The sequence below is a fragment of the Heliangelus exortis genome, chromosome 15 (genome assembly GCF_036169615.1).
Source record: "Heliangelus exortis chromosome 15, bHelExo1.hap1, whole genome shotgun sequence".
NCBI lineage: Eukaryota > Metazoa > Chordata > Aves > Apodiformes > Trochilidae > Heliangelus > Heliangelus exortis.
In genome coordinates, this window is record NC_092436.1 from 11,936,055 (window position 1) to 11,952,223 (window position 16,169).

Genomic DNA, 16,169 nt, shown 5'->3' on the forward strand with positions numbered 1-16,169 from the left:
ACAAAAGTGATAAAAGAGGATGTGCATACCAAATAAAAGTATAGTATGCTCTACTTTAAGATGCCATTGGCATCTTCCTAGTGAAGTAAAGAAGGAAGTTCCTGAAAACTGTGATCAGAAGCAGAAGAAAGGAAGAGCTAAGACATCTTTGCACAATCCAAAAAAATTCTGTTTTGGAAAGAAGTTTCTCTCTATGGAGGTAATTAGAGAATTTGCTGAGATCTTGAATACAGAACTTGCCCTATGGCTCTATGGCTTCTAACTCATTCCTGCCACACTGAGGCATGAAGGGAGTAGCTGTGAATTTCTATATAATAAGTACTCTGTACATATATAATACGGAGAAATTTGAAGTGTTACTTTACTCCGAAAATTACTACAAATTGCACTTCCTTATCAATCAGATCTTTAGGCTATACATATTCAGTTTTAACTTCTTACTTTAAATGAAGAAAAAGGATTAAAGAAGCATTTCTTCAAACATTAGTCTGACTGACTCCACTCAGCTAAGGACCAGGGAGCTGGATTAATTTCCAATCACGGCAGCAGCATTTCTTACAAGGTTCCAGATGGTCGCATGTAAGCAGAAACCCTCACATGAGTACAGAGGAATCACTGCAGCCTGCTTGAAAATCTCTCCTGATGCTGGCAGTGTCAGGATTTTATAGATAATACACCATACCTCTTGGCATATTCATAATTTGGACAAAATGGAACTTCATTATATTGAAATCAGATTATCACTTAGAAGCTTTGTGGTTTTATGTATATAAAGTTGTTCAAGCTTCATTAAGTAAGATTTGAAGTTTCAAATTTAGGAAACTATTTTGACAGCATAAAGGATTTCACTTTAAGCATATGGTTCAAATATTAGATCATGATTAAACATCCTCCGTGTGTTACCTTCTGAAGACCATGATGAAGAAAGGACTTTCAGGATGTTTTGGTAACAAGGGTATCACTAACAATGGTGAAACAGGACAGGTTGAAATTATAAACATTACATCAGACCTGTTGCTAGAGATAACATGTTTGCTAAACTTCTCAAAATGAGCTGATACCACAAGTCATCTCATTATAATCAGTGCTAGGACTATTTCCTGCTAAGACTGGCTAGCAGACTGGTATATTATTGCTTGCCCAAAATATTGAACGTACAAAGGAAACTATCTTTATTTTATGTAAATAAGGACAATAATTCTCTTCTAGAAGGACAAAAAGGTTGCTGGTGAATGCAAATAATGGAAAATACCAGTATGCTAATGATAGATATTTGAATTTAATGTGATTTTAACGAAATCTCACAATTACATTGATAAATGGCAAAAATTATACCTTTCAGTCTTTTCAAACAGCGTAATGTGTATATTTTGAATTCAGTAAAATTGGGCTTCAGTATTTAAATAGATTCTCTTGACATGCTGCAGGATTTATCTTAAATTTGGCAAGTTCAGAAAGCACTAGACCTATTACTCCATGAAATAGGATAGAAATTTATTCAGGTTTTGCTGTGTGCTGTTCGTTGCCTTCTCAGAGATAGCTTCATTTCTTGGAACTTTCAAAAAGCTAGGGAGAAAAGTGCAGTCTGCTTAACTAGGAGGGCAGAGATAAAAAGAAAATGGAGAAATAAATGCATAAAACTAGGTCAGAGCACTCGCCTGTATTTCCTGAAGGAAGTTAACCAAATCTGTTAATGGTATTTCTCTGAACATTTGTAAGCACTAAAAATATTCTGTAGATATTTAATCAAATTTTCAGTGGACTCTAAAGCCAGGTTGTTCTGTTATGGCCACTGTATTGCCACTGAAATCCAAATATGTGGTTCTATTTGACTTTAAATTGGAGAAGAGCAGAATTCAGTCATGAAGTGTTGCTGTGTAATGTTGAGCAATTATATTTCTGTCTGTGACTGTCATAAGACTATGAGAGTTGGAAGCATGTGCTGGATTTACACAATCACAGCCATCTAAAATCTGCCTGCAATTACTTCTTACCTTCCATGAAACAAATGAATTAATACAGGAGAAACATTTTGACTCATGTTGTCTCACTTCCTAATTGCTAGAAATGGTGTATTTAAGAAAAGTGCCTTGTTTGAATTGAATGGTCTTACAATGATTATCTGCAGCATTAAGTTGCCAAAATCTTGTCTGGCTAAAGGTGTCAAGATTGTTTGGCATAATGGAAACAGGATTCCCTTGGGGGGTATATTTTACATATTTATGGGATTTCTTTACTTGCAATGAAATGGTACCACAGTGGTCTTCTGTTGTTTCTAAACATCAAATAATTATTTGAATTCCCTTGTCTATGTACCAAATAATATTTCCGCCAAATACCCTCTTTCCCTAATAAAAGAATAGGGAGGAGCACCATCATTTCTTCCCCTGTAACTAAATTGCTGCACAGGCAAATATATAATCTAGGCATATTGTCTTGGTTTTATAGCCAAACTCTTTTTTGTATTACGGTAGCTCTACAGCCATAAATCTTCAAATTATTTCCATGTTACATCTATGTATGGTAACTGAAATTGTACTTGTCTGGCTGCTGCTAGGATTTGAAATCTTTTCCACTTCCATTTCAGAATTCAAAGAAATAATGCAACAGTCTTCTATTAACCTTCTAATATTCTAATAGCACCTCCTGAGTAGGCAGACTGCTATTTCAGTTATAAACAAATTAAATACTTGTGCATTGTCATATTAAAAGAAATATTGCTAGTGCTACCCGAAAGGTCAGTTTTCCACTCTTAAGGTTCTGCCAGTTGACCATTTGTCCAAAAAGGAATAAAAATGTCTACAAAGGCTGATGCATGTGTTCTCCCAAAGGCACCAGTGTTCCATGTTGCTATGGTGCACACATTGCTTATTTAGAGATACAAATGCTAATTTGAATTTGTCATTCCTTGCAAGTATTCATCTCCTTTATTAAATTAAACTCTACATGCTGAAAAGACATGGTATTTACATTTCAAATGCTGCCATACTACTTAATCCATTTTTCTGCAGCTTAGATTTTCATTTAATTCAGCATTTGAATTATGCTCAGTTTCATTGTTCCAAGTAATAGAGATCATTAGGATGGATTTACAGAATACTGCACATAATGAAAATGTGAGAAACAGAAAGGTAAATAGCAAAGCCAACAGTCAAGGAAAATGAGCCCAGCAGTTTGGGTGACTTCAAGGCCCCTTTTTCAAATGTCACTGAAGTTTCCCACAGTGCTGTGGAGATCTGCACTATTTTTTTACTGATCAGACTAAGTCTGAAGAACAGACTCTGTACCTTTACACAACTTGTTTTAAACTCCTTGATTAACTGAAAGAAAACTGAAAGCTTTTATTCTCAGAAACATTGTGGCTTTCCTGTTTCTCACACTAAGCTAGTACAAACTGTCCTAGAACTTATGGTCAGTACGTCCAGCAAACACTTCTCACATTAATATAACTCCAGTAAATTTTATGAGGCTGCCGTATCATTTGCTTACATGTATGAGAGATTTTTGTCATTTGGTGTTAAAACTAGACCATAAAGTAGAAAAAGGCAGAAAAAACCCTTTTAAATTATCTCAAAATTGATTCTTTCATTTAGTGAAAATGCAACTTAAAAATTGAAATTAACACACTTTTAAGGCATTCTTAAATGATGTTTCTTTTAAGAATAAATTAACTAGCAGATGTGGGTCACTATTTCTGTTAAATAAAATGTAACTTCTTATTTCTAGGTACATGGCTTAAGATTGAAGAGAATTTCTAGCAACCCATTTTATGCATCACTAAATTTGCAAAGGTAAGTAAAAGCAAATTAATTGTACACATACCTCCATGCATTAGAAAATACTTATGAGCTAGAGCACAAAAAATGCATAACTTTTCATTAAGAATAAATGTTTACTGGTCATGTCTTATTCTTTCTGGCAATGCTACATTGCTAAATCCCAGAATTACAAGTAGTAATAAAATTCTTCTCTTGCTCCCCTCTTCCCACCTTTCCCATGATTATCTACTGATTAAAGCACTAATTAGGCTATAATATCTTAAGATTACTGTGCTTTAGGAATATCCACTCTTGAAAACTATTCATATTAAATATTTCAACTAAAAAAAAAATACTTAAAAATAACCTTCCTGCTTATACTCCAAAATCATATCCACTATTCTTGTTGAAATAACTTTCCCATAGTTTCAGGCAGTAAACCATATAGAAATGCTCTATGATCACCTGTGTCACTGCATGATGCTATCCAAAGAAATGGGGCTTCCTCAAAGTGAGCTTACTATATCTCTGCTCTGGGATTTATAAAATGCAATAAAAAAATTACAAAAAAACACAAATGCAAATATATTTTAAAATATAATATTAGCATTGTCAACATCAAAGACTTTATTTACTGCACAGAGAAGAAAATATTCAGAATAGTGTAATTTGTTTCAGGGAATGCACAAAAAGTTTCAACAACTAACACCTAGTGTTTCTGTGCAAAATAGCCCCCTGCATGATGCTGAAGCTGAAATGATTTTTGCCTTTTGGTATCTACATTCTTGTAAAAGAAGGTCATTAGCTTGTATTGTGACTGCTCCTTTTGGATTACGTGTCTTTGTCTTTACACAAACAATAAATAAAAGTAGTCTGTTAATATAGATTAGAGGTTAAACTGTTACTTATTGTCACATTTTATGGAGAGATTCTGTAGAAGCTGCTATTGACCTTCTCTGCCTACAAAATAAGTCATTTATTTATCCCAAGCAATCCATTTGCAGTAAAAAAGAAATTACAGTCTTCCTGACGAGGTAGAGGCGTGCATGCAGACAATGAAGTGCAATGATAAATCCTAATGATGAACAGTTGCCAAGCTAAAGTGCATCACAAATTCCCATCATGCGATATCTCTGAGAATATTAGATGAGGAAATAGGTGAGAAACAACAGATTTTGAAGTCTTCATTCAAATTCTGGGATTCAGATTGAGTTGAGCATGAGGCAAGTGTATAGCATATTTTTGTTCCTTTGAGTTAACACTGTAAGGAGGGCTATAAAAGTAAACAAACAAAAAAAGTCACCCTTTTTTTTCATGTGTTCCTTTAAGTAGAAGTTGATGAAGAAAACATAACAGCCACCCCCTGACTTTGCTGTGATCACATTACCAGCATATTCTTACATTGGTTTGTGACAGTATTTCTGCAACATACCCTAAATCAGCACACAGCTCGTATCTGAAAGGCTGCTCTAACCTTGAAACTGTGGAAGAACTCCCTGACTACAAATAGTACAGAAGTTTCTTTTTAGAATGAAAAGAAACTCCACATCTGCGTGTCTTAAATGGGTGCTCAGAACTCCAGACTAAGCCTCCCATAATGCTAAAAACAGAGAGAAGGAAAGAGGAGACTTAATCTAGTAATTTTCTCTTGTGTAAAGTAGCCACAGTCTGTCTTTCAGGCTCAGACCTAAACAATATTTTAACTGTTTTAAAAAGCTTTCATCCTTTACATAAACATTTCTGTTTCTCTCTCAAGTATGGAATCAATTGTGAATAAACAAATTCCATCTCATTTTTCTCCAGTATATCTTCATTTAATCAAACTGCAAGCCAAACTTAACAAGGCGTTGACTGAGGAATAAAATAAGCAGAAATCCTTTAATTAAAGTTATTGCCTTATTGTAAAAGTGAAAAAAGATTCAACATTTTTGTGAGGTGTTATGTGGATCTGGGTTTCACAGTAAGCCGATGAGTTGCTCATAAACATTTTTTAGTGTCTAATAAGTGGTGTGGGACATCTGGTGAAACAGTGACCCTTGCTGGGAGTTTTGTGTTACTGCTCCTGATTCTATTCCTTTTGAAAGCTCGTGAGATCGGTTTCCCATTTTCATAAATTTACTCCCGGAGGGAATATTAAACACATTATTGGTAACAATAAACAGCAACTTGCTTATGTTGCTGGATTATTTTAGTACTGACTATAGAAAGATGTAGATAGGATTGGGAAGGAAAGGAAATTATGTTTTCACTGACAGGTTGATAGCAAATGTGTTAGATCTGTCAGAGTGTGCATCTGTAAAACTGAGTCTCAAAAGGCAGTATGGTTTCTGCCCTGACTGTGCCACAGGAATCCAGATTGCTTGTCCACCAGGTCCCAAACAAGACTGTTTTATTCCTCCCAACTTGAGGTTCAAGAGGTACAGCGAGTTCTTCCCTGCTTGCAAATCAAGAACAGTAATAGAATAGTGCAAATGTTTTCTTAAAACAGTTGATCCTATCAGTGATTCACACACTGTCACAGAATCTGGTTTACATGCTGGTTTTGCACGGAACAAAAAAAAAAAAAAAAGAAGAAAAGAAATCTATGTTAATGAACAGAGCTGACGTGATTTTAAATTTAACAAAGCAATTTGTTGGGTGAGGAAAGGTGATCTTTATATAGCTCATTTCAGATGGCAGTCTTGCTAAAGAAGGTTTAATTTTCTTTTAGGTAGCTTGGATGCATTGATGTGAATAAGTTTAAAAAGTATAATTAAGTTCTCATGGTGTCACAAAAGATAATACCTCCCTCATTCTTTGTTACTTTCTTTATTGAAGACACAGAGGGAATAATCGCTGATGTGAGCATGCTTTGAAAAATACAGAATACTGAGATAAATGGAGGGCCTTTCTCACATAGGAGTGTAATACCTGAAAAACTTTAATTATTTTCACTTAAAAAGTTTAAATCCATAAATCAAATTAACCCCTTTTCTTTACTGTGTGACAGTCACAGTGAGCCAGACTACCAAAGTTAACTGTTTTGGGCCCAAATCTCATTGTTTGCATAGCTATCCACATTTTAGAGTGAATTAGAGTTCAGACAGTGTCTGAACACTAGAGTGAATTAGTGTTTAGAATTAGAGTGAATAATTTCAGACAGTCAAATTAACATCTAAACTAGTTGGTTGAAACTGTTTCCATTTATTGGTCTCACCGTTAAGGCTTGGGAGAATAAGAACAATAGAATTGCTAACTGTTAGTTACTACATCATATGTCCTGGCACGTGTATCCTGAATCAAGTGCATACATTATTTTAGGTACTACCTGAAAACAATTAAGACTTTGTAGTTTTCAAACCCAGCAACATCATTTGGAATAGGACCTTTAGACCCACATTATATCCATATTATAGACAAATATGGAAATTTTTCCTCAAATAAGTTTTATTATTAAATTATTTCTAACATAGGTCAGACTTTCTTTGACCTCAAATACAGAGTCACATTTTGCTGGCAGGTTGCTGCAGGCATTCAGCTTGATTCATAGAATCATAGAATCATAGAATTGGCTGGGTTGGAAGGGACCTCAGAGATCATCAAGTCCAACCCTTGATCCACTACCACTGCAGTAACTAGATTATGGCACTGAGTGCCACATCCAGTGTCTTTTTAAATATCTCCAGGGATGGAGAATCCACTACTTCCCGGGGCAGCCCATTCCAATGCTTGATCACCCTCTCGGTAAAGAAATTCTTTCTAATGTCCAACCTAAATCTCCCCCGGCACAACTTGAGACCATGCCCTCTTGTCTTGCTGAGAGTTGCCTGGGAAAAGAGACCAACCCCCACCTGGCTCCAACCTCCTTTCAGGGAGTTGTAGAGAGTGATGAGGTCTCCTCTGAGCCTCCTCTTCTCCAGGCTGAACACCCCCAGCTCCCTCAGCCTCTCTTCATAGGATCTGTGCTCGAGTCCCTTCACCAGCCTAGTTGCCCTCCTTTGGACCTGCTCCAGGACCTCAATATCCTTCCTAAACTGAGAGGCCCTTCAAAAAACAACAGAATGTCGTGTTACTAAGCAGGTTACTATCACATCATGAGCTGTTTGCGGTGTCAAAAATGTTTAGCCACAGTGTACAGGTGTGTAAAGTGTCTGTATGTCACTTGTCTGGCTACTGTCCTGTAGTCACTATGTTACTGGGGGCAGACTTGCTCAGCTTGCAGGCTTTGCAGAGGCAGATGCAAATGCATCAGGAACCTGTGCGCTTACAATCAGGCTTCACCTTAGACTGAAGTACATTGGTAGGTGGAAGTTTAAAATTCTTCTGCATCAGCTGTAGTATTTTATTTGCTCATTTTCAGGTAGCCTATTTACAGCCAAGTATAACCTAATTCAGAAAGGTTTTTAAACCAAGGTTTGAACTCTGTATTCCAAGAGCCCTAGAGCTGCACTGCACAGAATGCCAAAGATGCTTCATTGCTGCCAGTTCTGCTCCCAGCAGCAAGGAAAGAGAGATTTAATCAGATGAGAGTGTCTGGGTGAAGTGGTAAATCATGCAACACTTTTGAGCAGTGGAAAGTGTCAGTCTGACTAAGCACAATAGAGTCTACAACCAAAGAAATAAATAGACATAGCAGAGATATATTTTATTGCATCAGCAGCTGCCAACAAATCCTTGCTACTGTGATCAAGTCTTAGTGTACAGTTGGATGAAAGTTGCTTCCAGGTTTTTCAGAAAGTAACCAAGACCACAGAGTCATGCTGCAGTAATAGTCATCCCCTGATAGAGCTTTGAGTCAGTGGAACTTTTAATAAGGAAGTAATAAAACTACCTTACATCATCCTTGTGAAGTAACATCTTTATTTTGTGGTGACTATGTACTTGTATTTGTGAGTATTTTTACAGTACCTTTAGTCTCTTTTTCTGTTGGTACAGTTATAAAAAACAAATGGAGAGGGGTTAGAAGACAGACTTCTTGAGAGTAAAACCAGCCAGTAAGTAATAAAATATATAAGCATCAGAGAGTTAAGGAATTTTTGCCTCATCAAGTTTGTGAATTTGTTATATGTACACTGTGAACATTGCTCTTTTGAAATACGATGATTGAAATCAGTCAGCATGGAATTTTAGACTTCTGTATTCCACTCTACTGTTTTGGTTTGGTTTGTTTGGTTGGTTTTTTTGTTTTGTTTTGTTTTACTTTCCTTAAACATTTACACTGAAATTTCTTGTTAGATGAAAGAACTATAAGAAGCAACCCCTGAAGCAGTAAAACTTAGGTGTTACAAAAATCTTGGGCCATAGAAAGTCATAATTTTTCTCCAAAAAATAAAATGCTTTCATGTCATTCAGTGGAGGGCCACTGCTATCTTTAAGTAGTAATGTGGAGGTAGGAGAGCATATGGCTTGTGGAAGGAGATAAAAGACTGCTTTCGAAATTCAGATTCACAGGTATTGATTCAATTTTATCAACAGTTTATATTTGAGTGGCTTTTTAACAATAAATAGGAGGGAAGTTTATGAAAAACCTCTTGGTCAGCTGTCCTGATGAGCTGTGGCTGATTCTTTCACAGCCTTTGTAACTTGCTATAGTTATTTTTAATCTACTGTAATGTTTTAAAACATGCTTTCTGTTTTATGTACCATTAAACCTATGTCCCATACACATATGATACAGCCTGCCTACTGTGGTGGTGGGGAAAGAAAGCACAGAGTTAGTTGTTCAGAAGAGTTTCAGGAAAGCTTTGCAGATGCAGAACACATTGCAGAATACATTCATGAAAGAAGTGCTTGGGAAACTTCTTTCAATGTGACTAGGCACAAAATCAGTAAAGTTTATAAAAAGCCAAGATGGCACTGTCAGGGAGAAAATCAGATCTGAGGCACAGTAACTTCTACAGTTCTGTAACAAAAACCTACAGGTTCATCACGACCACAAACAAGAAGCCTGACCAGTAATAAACAATTTATTTTGTAGCTGCTCATTTTTTGATAATCTCCTTTGCAGGAGTGTAAATTCACACAAAAAATATCTTTGTGTGATACTCATTCAAATTAAAATTACAGGAGGGATTATATCAATAAAGTACTGATACAAGTTTGCTCAGAAAAGCTAAAGTTAAAGAAGTTTTCTATTTCATAGGCTTGCTAGGCATAATGAAATAATCCTGCTGTATTTTCATTCCTTCTGTGGACTGTGCAGAGCAAGAATGTGAATGGACTGGAAAAATGGTGCCTGTCAAGTAATGTTATGTGTATGAACTCTCTCAAGTTAAACTATTTTATATTAACTTCCTCAACTACTTGAGGAAGAATGGAACAAATATAACCTACTGTCAAACTGGCTTGTTTAAATCCATTTTTGAGTGGCCATTTTTATCTTCTTGGTGCATGCAGAGCCTAATCTAGTGCTTTTTAAATGTGTTGTTTCTGGCTGAAGCTGCAACCCTTTGCAGTAAGGATTTTTTTGCATCTCCAGTGAGAGCCAAGTAGCAAAGGCAGCAGCTCAGGACATGTGGTGTCCCTGTTTGCAGCCACATCAGAGTGGATGGATCTGCTCATGGTTGGGGGTGCTCAGCTCTAGTGGCACAGCCACTAATTAGTGATGCTCTCTGCAAGGTTAAATGACTGACCCTGCCCAAGCATGTGGGTGGGAGACATTGGTGCTGTTGTGGGTGGTTGGAACTAAGTAAACTAACTTCAGGAAGTGTCTGGATATAATGTATGCAGTAACCAAGTACCCTTTCTTTTAGGTCTCATATCATGCTGCCAGAAGGTACATCTGGGATGTCAAGGGGGAAAGCCTCACAATGTAACTTTAAAAAGGTTCAGGAAATGGACTTATCTGCTTCTGAGGGGGAACTGAAGCATCTTCCTGGTCTGGATATTTTGATTGCAAGAATTCGGATAATCAATTTTGCAGAGGATCTGGACAGTCTGGATTCTAGAGTATCTGTGAAGGGGGTAGAAGGCACAGTGGGTAGTTACTGCTTGTTCAATGCTTGTTGAAACCCCAAAAGCATTTATTGATCCTTTTATTGATGTCAGCTCTCTGGTGACTCCGGTAAAATATTTTTTGTGAGTTTACCACACAGCTGATGGAGCTGCAGAGAGCAAAGAATCAGTTGGTATGGCTAACATGCTAGAACTTGTACCTGATGATAACTGGAATCTGTTTCTTATGCTGCTGGAATGATGCACAAGTCCATTATGTTCAGGCAAAAAAAGAGGTGAGGGCTCTGAAAGAATGCCTGGATTCACAGGACAAGTGTATTGTCACCTGTTAGTAAGTCTTGAGAGTCTTATTACATCTTCACCTTCATTAAATTTATATATTCCCTTTTTTCTTGTTCACACTATTTTAAAATACTTTTGTAAGATCTTAGCATTTCTTTGTGCTGTAATGCTCTTCCAGTGTGCATCTATAGCATACATCTGTCTGGTAAATAAATTACACACATCATTTTATGATGTATTTAGCTTCAAAACTTCATGAGAAATGAGCATAATAGAAAAAAAAAGATTGAAACATTTCTGTGGTTAAATGTCAGTGCTAATATGTCAGAATGCACAGAAATGAGTATTTTTAAAACTATTGACATTTTGCTGCATTTGCGTGTGCCTTAATTGTCATAAGATAATTTCTCTGTGGTTTTAAAGGAATTGAGTAATGTCATAGGATGCTTTACCCATTTAGAGTTTGAAGAAATATCAGCTTTCACACTGGTTCCTGGAGCAGTTTTCCAAATTCTTGGTTTTCTCTTTTTGATGGGTCTTGGGTTCTTTTTATTTTTCCTTAAAGAATTTAATGGTACATTTTAAATTATTTTGATTAGAAAAAAAAGAGAAAGCAATGATATTTAAGAAAAAATAATATGAACAGACCCTCAAAAGAAGCATAATTTTAGTATTAATGTGTACTGAATTTTTTAGCTATAAACAAAATGTCATGAAAGAGAGGGGAGAAGGACCACACTTTCCATTTTTGGAAACATGAATTTTAGATAGATATTTTAGTTTTTGTAGGAAGCTCTGGAGAAACCTTAACTCCGATATGCTGAAACATTTGTTAAACACTATCTGTCTACTCATGCTTACTGATGGTGTCTGAAATACTGGGGGATGTTATTGTAACTTAATTGGCCTGTGAGGTAGAAGACTTCTGGGATGTTAGTGAGTCCGTTTATCCTTTATAGAGACGTGGTGCTTGATTACACTGTTGGAGATCTCTTCTGTGTCTTATTGTGATTGTTTTTCATATCGATGTCCTTCTAAAAATAAGCAATAGTCTGGCACACTTCATTGCTCAGTGCACATCCAGCAGACAAAACTAATTTTTTCATCCTTGTTCTCATCTGGTCCTTCCAGCCCTTGGACTTTTCTGGGAGGTTCATTCAAATGCCACCTGCATTAATCACACAGCAGCACAGTCTCTCTCTTGCTCAATGATCTCAGGTGCCAAATGCAAGAGAGAGATAGAGGCCATTGTTGTGATTTCTTTTCTGCACTCAGTCCTGTGCTGAGTGATTTACCTGCAGGTACAACCCTCTGAGCATGTGATTCAGCTTCCAGAGTTTCAGATATTGAGTAACAAAAAGGTCAAGAGTTGTACCTACTGCAGTTGTACAGGTCTGTTACATTTCGTTCTCCACTTGGCACATATTCTGTTCTCTCTCTGTAGCCGAAAGTATTTTCAACACAAACATTGACTTTTGTATCTGTTGATATATTCTGGTTTTATGTTCTCTTTTCTAGGTTTGTTTTCCAGCTATCATTCACATTTGTACCTGTCCTAACTCATTTAACACAACGTGGCTGTTCTCATGCTGTGAGAAATCTCAGCCAGGACATGCAAATGTGAAGAGATGAGGTTTTTGTCTTTGTTACCACAAAATCATCATGGCTGATAACTTTTTAACTTATGTCCTAGTTCTTTCAGAGCAGTCTTGTTCATATTTGAAAAACTAAATCTCCACTTGAAAGAATGGATTTCACATGTTCTCTTTCTCTTCTGACAGATAATCTGAACAAAATGCTAATATTCAGTTTACCTGTTTGTTTCAGAAGATACTGCAGGTTTGCCAGTGTCTGCATGTACCGTATGGCACCTCACTCAGGTACACACCTGGTGACTTTTGTGCAGACACAGCCACAGCTAGGATATGTAAATGTGAGATTTTCCACTAGGGCAAAAGCCAGAGTCACAGAGCAGCTATTTACAGTATGCTGGAGGCAGCAGTCCTCTAAACTTGATGCTGTGTGTAACTTTCCTGAGTGTCTTCCTTCCTCTTGCTGCATCCCTTCCCCCTAGGATTACAGGATCACTGTGTGGGAAGCTAATCCAATAAGGCAGTGGCATTCATTATCTGACATTATCTATTCCATACTTGTAATTTTCACATTTGAACTAAATCACCAATCTTTTCAGCAAAGCAAATTGCTGCTCCAATTTACTTTCTCCTGATTCATTTTAACTGTGGAAGGAGGGCCTCTAGTGGCCTCTCTGGCATTGCTCTGTTGTGCTTCCAGTCCCATTTTCAGAGATGGCCAAACCTGATGAGAGTGCATTGTGTGGAGTTTGAGATACGGTTGTATTGGTACATGATGAACGTAATTGCAAAAAATGTGCCTTTTGTGTTTTTTTATTCCAAACAGACAGTTTCTGAAAAGGTTTAGTTACAGCCTTTCTAAAAGGCTTAGTTACAGGGAAATGTCCCAGTGGAACAAGAGAGGTGTGGTAACCCTTCTGCACTACTGCTTGCTCAGCACAGCCCCTGGGAACTGGAATATAAAGCCTGAAGCATGTTTGGCTCCCTCATCCAGGTTGAAATGAGGGCTGTTGTCCTGGAGAGGTGCTCCAGCTGGAGCAAAGAGCAGGGGCTTTGTCATTCCACTGCATCCTTTCTGAACACACACGTTACCAGGGTGAAATGAACTTTTTTTTTTCTTTCTTTTTTTCTCTCCACTTTTTCAGTGTTCAAACAGCTTTCCATTGACTTTGTATACTGAAGCTTACCTGAGAGTGTCCTGATGTGTGAGGAGAGAAGAGCAGAGAAAATGGGGGAAGAGCAAGGCCAGGATCTGGTATGTAGCCTCAGCTCTGTTACTGACCAGCAGACACTGAACACTGACTTTTTGTGTGCCTGTGTGTTTCAGATTCTCCATTCATAAGCTGATAACAGAAACCAATTGCAATGCCTTTTTAGGTATTTTATTATTTTTTTAAATTAAAAAACAGAGAGAATTTTGTTTGAGGAATTCTTCACCACTATTACAAATATGCTTGTTCACTGTTAGCAAGTTCCTGTTTAACTCCCCAAAAAGTTCTGAAACACTGTCTCTAAAAGAATCTAAAAAGAAATCCAATATTTTCTCTTCCTCAAAAGGAATTAAAACTGTCAACGTCTTAGACACTATTTTCAGTTAACATTACTGAAAACAATGAGTAATCATTATATTTATCTACTGTTACTAGGCCTTTCATCTTAGATATACAGACGTGTGTGATATATGTATTTCTCCATAATAATTTGGGGTTTGTCCTTTTAGGATTTTTGGCTCTGGCTGATGGCCTCAATGCAAAGTCATTGTCTGAAGGGAAGAGAGACTTAGACAACAAATCTATGTTAAATGTATGCTCAGGTTTTTTGTAATATTTCTCCGTGTGCTAAGGTTTTTTTACATTGCATTATTTATACCCGGAGTTTTTCCAGATTTTATTTTTGGAATTTCTGAATAAATAGGGAGCTTATAAATAGGCCAGAAAACATGATATATGCAATTTTCTTTAATATTTTTTTCGAAGTGGAAAAAAAATCCTAGAAAAAAGTATAGTATAAATTTAAAAATTCAAATTATACTTAATTTCAAATGGTTTCTAGTCTAAATTGTCTTCGTATTTCATGGGGTTTTAAATGTTAAAGGGTGGCAATGTAACCTTCAGAATAAGCAGAAAGGTGTTGATTATAAATGAATTACCTACACAGTTATAAAAAGACAATCAGAAAACAAAAATAAAGCTTGAGTATTTACAAGTTTCCCTCAGTTGTTGCAATCAGGCAATTATGTTACAATTATCTGGATTATTATAAAAGAGAAATTTTTAGTTACAGTATTATTTTAGAAAATCAGATTTAAAATATAATAAATATTATGATTAGCTGGATTGCTGTGTTTATGAGTAATTTGTATGTTATGTTTCTGTTTCATGCAGGCATTCAACAATGCTGCTGCTGATTGTGAGTTTAACCTTGAAGCTGCGATTAAAAATGTTGAACAAATGTGGAATGAGTTGAGGAAACTGAATGGTAATTTTGAATCAGTTCATCATCTGAGTAAACAGGAAGCTGCTTAAAACATTTTTTTAACAAGTGTGCAGTTGTGAATGACTTGGTTTTCTATGTCATGCAACTGTTTCTTAATCTAATGATACAATACTGCTGCTCTTTTGTTTTCAAAAATTAGTTTAACAGCAGTTGAATAGAAACATAATCATGTTTCCTCACCATGGGAAAAAAGAGGTAGTCAAAGTAATTCCTTTGTGGAACAATAACAGTCTCGTAATAGAAGTGTTACCAGTATATTAATAGCAAATTTTATTTAACCATCTTGACGGCAACCCTTGAGGGTTTTAGAAGAGCTGATAGATGAACTCTTCAAAAAGAGTTACACATAAATTACCATTCACTTAGTACCTGCTGTTTAATAAATGCCATGATGATATGCTGCCATTTGTCTTTCAGTGGAAAGCCAGCTACTGCTTTGTGACCTTATTTTGAATTTCAACCATCCTATGAAAGCCAAAGATTTAAGAGAAACTGAAGAAAAAAACTGGAATCTGACAGATTAAGTAATAATGTCTGGTCTCATGCATCATCTTCTGTTCATACTTCTTCATTTTGAACTTTAAAATTCAAGTATGGTTTCCTGCAATTAAGCTATTTTTATTATAAACTGAAAATATGGAGTGGAAAAATGCTGTAAGTCGGTTACTGATCTTCAGAGGTTTTTTTTTAACCCAGGTTTGCCCAATTAAAACCCCTTGGGCTGGAAAGACTGATATAATTAACTAGAAAGGTCAGGAAAGCAGGCATGATATTTTTCCCATGTGGTTGTCACTTTAAACAGAGATATTGGAACAGTAAAAAATATTTTAAATTAATCCAAGGCAAGTTTTTGCTCTTATGGCTCAGTTGTGCTTCAGAAAATAGGGTAAGGAATCATCAGTAAAAGAGGAACTGCAACTTGTTTGATCTGCCTTCCTCATTCTAAAGATGTTGCTGAGGAAGGGGGGCAAAAGAAAGGTTGCTTCTGGAAACCAAAAAGTACTTTCACTTTAGTTTCTGAAGTGACTTTCTAATGCACCTAGCTACAAAAGAAAGGGGTGGTCGTCTAAATAAGTCTGTCACAAAATCTTCTTGGCCCAAAATCTAA

The 16,169-nt window shown here is 36.4% G+C and overlaps 2 long non-coding RNA genes across 2 annotated transcripts in view; both read left to right on the forward strand.

Moving 5' to 3' along the window:
• LOC139802905 (uncharacterized) overlaps window positions 1-13,809 on the forward strand; it is a 47,692-nt gene extending 33,883 nt beyond the window's left edge. The window contains exons 2-3 of the long non-coding RNA XR_011728812.1: window positions 3,727-3,791; window positions 13,711-13,809. This is a non-coding gene — a long non-coding RNA (uncharacterized lncRNA). The remainder of the gene's footprint in view (window positions 1-3,726; window positions 3,792-13,710) is intronic.
• Window positions 13,810-14,284: 475 nt separating this feature from the next.
• On the forward strand, window positions 14,285-16,141 carry LOC139802904 (uncharacterized). The gene is made up of 3 exons (XR_011728811.1): window positions 14,285-14,368; window positions 14,950-15,043; window positions 15,479-16,141. It is a non-coding gene; the product is annotated as an uncharacterized lncRNA (long non-coding RNA).
• The last annotated feature ends 28 nt before the right edge of the window (window positions 16,142-16,169 follow it).